Source organism: Branchiostoma belcheri, unplaced genomic scaffold (genome assembly GCF_001625305.1).
Source record: "Branchiostoma belcheri isolate BF01 breed outbred unplaced genomic scaffold, Haploidv18h27 scaffold29, whole genome shotgun sequence".
Classification (NCBI taxonomy): Eukaryota; Metazoa; Chordata; class Leptocardii; order Amphioxiformes; family Branchiostomatidae; genus Branchiostoma; species Branchiostoma belcheri.
In genome coordinates this window covers 2369099-2374914 of record NW_017803898.1, presented here as the reverse complement: position 1 = coordinate 2374914, position 5816 = coordinate 2369099, and positions in this window count along the sequence as shown.

Sequence of the window (5816 nt, the reverse complement as noted above, 5' to 3'; positions counted from 1 at the left end):
TATCGTATTACCTGGATGTCTAACCTTCATCGACGTAACACTATTCTATTCTTCGACCTCATGCTAAGCACAAAATTTAAAGACTCTAGAGGCCTGAGAATCGGGTCAGTAAACAACTATAGACATCAGTAAATAATTTCCAGGATGCAACAGATGGAAAACTACCAATTAATTAATAATCATTCTTTCTAATTGGATGACTGGATTCGTACAGTGATAACCTATGGCGATTAATCTATAGCATAATAAGAATCCTGTGTCCGTAAATTAGGATAGCCATCACTTCTTTTAAAGATTGCTCTGGATGGTTACGAGTTAATCCAGCACATTTAGTTCCAAGTATTGTTTGAAGACGAATGAATGGGGCTACTAGTCATAGCTCTACCCTATTTTAACAGTATAACTCAACAACGGCTCTTAAGCACATTGATCCTGTGCTGCTAGAACTATATAACCTGTAGGATTAGTGTAGCAAGATCGGCTCTACATCAGTATACGTAAATCGTTGCCGGCCAGATGAATCTGATGGAAAACTGTCAATTAATGATTATCATTCTAAGAACATTGCTGTTTTAATTAGCAAAACAGACTGGTTTGCCTTCAAATTACAACTTACCTCGGCATATAGAGTTTGAAGATAAATAGGGTACTAACTATATAATACATGTAGCTTTACTCTAGATTGCCCAAGCAGTAGTTTTATGGCTCATGACAGTATTTTCTGTGCTACAAGGCTATAACCTGAAGCTTTGCAAGATACACCTACATCAGTAAATCATTTTAAATAAATGGTAGCACGTTGCCAAATAATGATTATTATTCCTTCTAATAAATGGCCGGAGTGATAACAGTAATGTATCAGGAAAATAGACTAGCGGCCCTCGGCGTGGTGTTGTATAAAGGCGGTGTGTGGAGATTAGAAGTAATCTCCAAGCAGATCCCTTTCGGTGGCAAAAAGACAGTATGAAATTGGCCAGGCAGTATCCATTAGCCAGAGAAGGTCGCCGGCAGACGGGTGGGGGTACCGACAAAAAAAACGGCCATACATAAAAAGCTAACGATCATTCCCCCACAACCTCTGCTTGGAGAGTAGATTAGAAGTCAGTCCTGCACTTTATGTTAGAAGACGAATGAATTGGCTACTAGCTATAGCTCTGCTCTTAACGACAGAGCTCAACAACGGCTCTAGGAAAAGATTGGGTCTTTGATTCTGTCCAGATGAGACTAAGACCTGAAGCTGTGTGTCTTTCGTGATCAATCTAGACGCTTCCTAGTCACTCAGTGTCTACAATATTGTTGGTAATTCTTTTATGTCATAATCAATCTTCTCGATTAGCTCTTTCATTTCCACGAACCGTTCTGTGTTTTTGAAGGTAACATAAAACTATTACCAGAATAGGTGAATCATGAAATACATACAGACACTATTTGTTGAAATGAAACGCATAACAAAATAGCGTCAAAATTGCACCGAAGAAAACGCCTCAGCCTCCCCAAAAGACCTCAGCTAAACTGCTTTATGATTAGCTAGCAGATAGTATCTCAATTGAAGGACGGCGCTGCCCTAATCTCTTTTTAATTACCATCATAGGTCACTGATACCCTCAACGGTATGACTAATTGGTAATTTTATTATCGATGCTACACTAAGCTGTATTTACCGCACGTTATTTTACATTCAATCAGATAGCCCTTAACTTGTCACTACAATTTGAAGTTGGTGATTATGCCGCTCAAACTGTTAGCGTAATACTATACAAAATTAAATGACATGGTTTCTGACATTCATCGTATTTTACCGTCCCAAACGCATATATCTTCTCTTGGCTTGTCCTCGCGAACGAATATCAGGAATGTTTAACGTATATGTAAACGCATATATACTAAAGTCTAATTAAGCTAAGAGTTTTATGGATAGAAAAACTAATTGGAGTTACAGGAATCCAAAGACTTACAAGTTAAGAGTTTCAGGGATACTAGGACAAATTAATGTCAGTTTAAGAGTTTCATGAATACTAAGAGAAATTAATATGATTTTCATGGATACTAAGTCAAATTGATAAGAGTTAAAGAGTTCCAGAGATACTAAGGCACGTTCAGAAGACATTTAAGGGATACTTAGATATAATTTCTAGTATACTAAGACTATTAAGAGTAAACGTACCTCTCCGACGTTAGTCGAGCGCCTTGCCAAAGAAGAAAAAGACAGCACGTACACTGTCGCCTCCAGAAGACTAGTAGACGTGCCAGCCACACTAAGCTTTGCGCCTGCCTGGCCTGTTTCCCGTCCCCGTGACGACAAGACTGTCATTTGCTCACGCGATCGCGAAGATCTGAATCTCTGCAGGGATTGGCTACAGCCGGTCGCCGTACGTGTGTGTGTGTGTTAGCGCGTATATATTAGGCCACACCAATGGGATTTGTCGCTTCATGTTTTTGCAGAACATCAATAGGAGTTGTAGGTGGTTCAAAAAGCACACGAAAAGATCAAGAAGACCCCCTGTGGTAAGCCCAATGTATCCGAGGTATGCAAAGGATATATCGAAGTTAACATACCAGGCGTATATATTAGGCAACACCAAATGGCATTTATCGCTTCATGTTTTTGTTTTTGTTTTGCAGAACATCAATGGGACTGGTGGGTGGTTCAAAAAGACCAAAAGACATTCTGTGACAAAACCAATGTATCCAAACGATACGTCAATGTTTTCCAAGGATACACTAAGCTTCAGAAGCATCTGGCATTTATCTCCATTAGTAAATACCACTTGTCAGCAAGTGAAAGGCGTCAAGCTACAATAACGTGCCCCTTTAGGCAAAGGTCTAGGCGTTGGTTTATTTTTGGCATATTTTTAGGCAGCCTAACTTCGAGTGGCAAAGTCTAACTGCTTGGCCAATTCGACACTGTTTTGCAGAAACGAAAGTTCTGCCTGGAGATTACCAGTGACGGTCTGTATCCATTATTTTGCATTAATGTATCTATCAAGTTGATTTGAAGCTTTCTAAAAAACATTCGACTGGTCCGTCCAGTTGAATAAGAATAAAGGATGAAAAAAGGCACAAGCACCCTGTAATAGACACTATTGTATCTAACGGATACATGCACTGGGCATACTAGTACAATCCCTAAAGCCATCATTACCTTATCCGACGTAGCAGGCATTTATTACCGTTGGCAAAATGCCACTTTTCAGCAATGGTAAGGCATAAAGGTGCAATACTTCTCTACATTCATTAACTTACAAGTCGATTTGAAATTTTTCAAAAGACATTTGAGGATCAAAGATGATAGTTAATCTCCTGTTCGGGTGTGTAGAGAGAGATTGCTCTGGCCAGTTTGCCAGATGGTCCCTTTCTAAAGTTTCCAGCCTACGCACAATGTTTTGCTTGTAACATGAGTGTTGGGGCTGTTTTATAATAGTGCAATATCAGAATTACCCAGGTGAAAGCCCTGCATATGTGGTATGACCGGATGTTGACCAATCTTTTCCTTATTTGGCTGTGCCGCATGAAACAATGTGCCCTCTCTCAACTGGACGGAAATTGCCCAGCGAATGTTGAATCGCCAAAATTGAACCTGTGTGATTGGAATATGGTGTACAATATTAAAGTAGGATTTAAAAGATACGGCAAAACGAAAAAAAAAACGTCGTTATTCATTTATGAAATTAACTGAGAGGCCTGTTTAAAGTTTGAAATTTTGATCCAAGACAATGATTGTTCATCTAGAGCTTTAGACAAGTCATTTAGTCATTTTCAATAGGCTAGCCCAGTGATACTTGTCACATTTCTTCTCTGAAGTGTGACGTCAATACTGGGAAAGAGGTCAACCACGTGACAATTCTCAAAGGGTCAGTCTACTGAAGAAGACCAGAGTGACTGGTTGAAAGCTCTAGGTGAGAAAAAAAATTGTGTTAGAACAAAACGTTTTAACTTCCAACTTCAAAATATGTAACTACGAACACAGACAATGGACACTGTCGTTTTGACCTGCCATTCTGCCTGTCAATCTTACTTACTACACTCACGTGTTGTCAACCTACTCTGTTTGAACAAGGGTCTGTTCAGCCACTCATAACAAAATTTCCCTTCCCGGAAGCATTAATGATTGAGACTAATAATGTGGATACATGTAGAGGACGCGGTAACACGAGTAGAGTAATATGATGGGTCTCATTCCTGGAACATAGCGTTGATGAAGGTTGATTAAAGACAAATTTCTGAATGGAAACCAGCTGTTATGAATGAAATGCAGTTGTGAGGGTCCGAGATGTCAATCGCCACAGAGTGCCTAAATTCATTCATGGCGCTAAACGGATTTCCAAAAGAAGTTGATTTATTGAAAGGGCAACTTGATAGTAGGAAATAAAACAGCATTATAATAATGATAATAACCTTTATTGTACATCGGGCTAAGTACAGGTGAACAGATGAAATAGGTAATATACACGTTTGTAGTACAAACAGCTCTAAAACTACTCTAATACAGAGGTTCGGCTTCTTATATTTTATTTCATGGCCAGATATCCCTTTTAGCAGACGTGATCCCTTCTTAGCTTTGATTGTAAATTAATGGCCAGGAGGTTCTTATGTTCTTTCTTGTTGTCTAAATTGTACAACTTGTACAAGTTACACTATATATCAATGACGTTGCGGTCCTTATGCATACATAAGGAAGTCACTTCAGTCTGATGTCCTTGTTTAACCTAAAATTACAAAATAAATAACGATACCTCCCATGTTAAGATTGGGAGACAAGTTACCCCTTGCGTAATACTTTTCAAATCTTCAAGGTAATCTTAGCCATATATCATGGAGTCAATGCTACAAGCGACTCGATATACATGAAGATATAGATTCTCACATAGTATGTATAGGCAAATGCATTTGTCAATGAGATAGTGATTTGTCGTGTAGAGGTATGCCTACCATTTTATTGATATAGTTGATGGTATCTTTTAACCCTATCTAGACCGGGGGGGGGCTAAAAGTGCCCGCGCCAACTTTGATGTCACCTAGCGTCTGAATGGCTAGGGCTAGAATGACCAAACTTGGTGACTTTTCCTAAAATATTGTTGGCAACAATTTTCTATCATTGGAATAAGATAATAATTTTTTGTGTTGCCATGGCAACGGGTTTCTGACAGGCATTTTTTGCTAAATTTAGTAATTTTTGTTTCAAGAATAGAATTTTATGGGTTTTATGTCAAGTTACTCATGGTTTCTAATATTGATAACATCCCATATGAATTTATGTAAATTTTATCATTAAATATGCATAATTTATGCTAATTTGATGACGTCATTGGCCAAAATCCAAGATGGCGGACCATATCATTAGAACAGGTATATACAAGTTATTTTCCTTAAAATTTCATCAATACTTCCATTTCTTTTTCCAAAAAAGGTTTAAATGAAGGTCTTTGGTATGTTTACAATGTATTTTAGGCTTTATCACGAAAAAAACTATTTTTGAAAATTCAACATTGATGATCCAAGATGGCGGATATCTTAAATATGTATGACGTCATTTTATGACGTCACCGGTGTTGCTATGGGCAACATAAGACTTAGTACACTCTTATATTCTGTCATAAACACTTTTGGTAAAGTTATGTTGAATACCATTTAGTTTTCAGGGAATAGCCTATCTAGACGGTTTTGGCCAATAAAATCAAATTAATGACGTCATAATGACGTCATATGACGTCATAATGACAAAAAAATTGTAGATATGATAAATTTTAACTAGTATACCATCCTCTGAAAATTTGGCAGCCATACGACATACCGTTAGCGAGTTCTGAGGGGGGGGG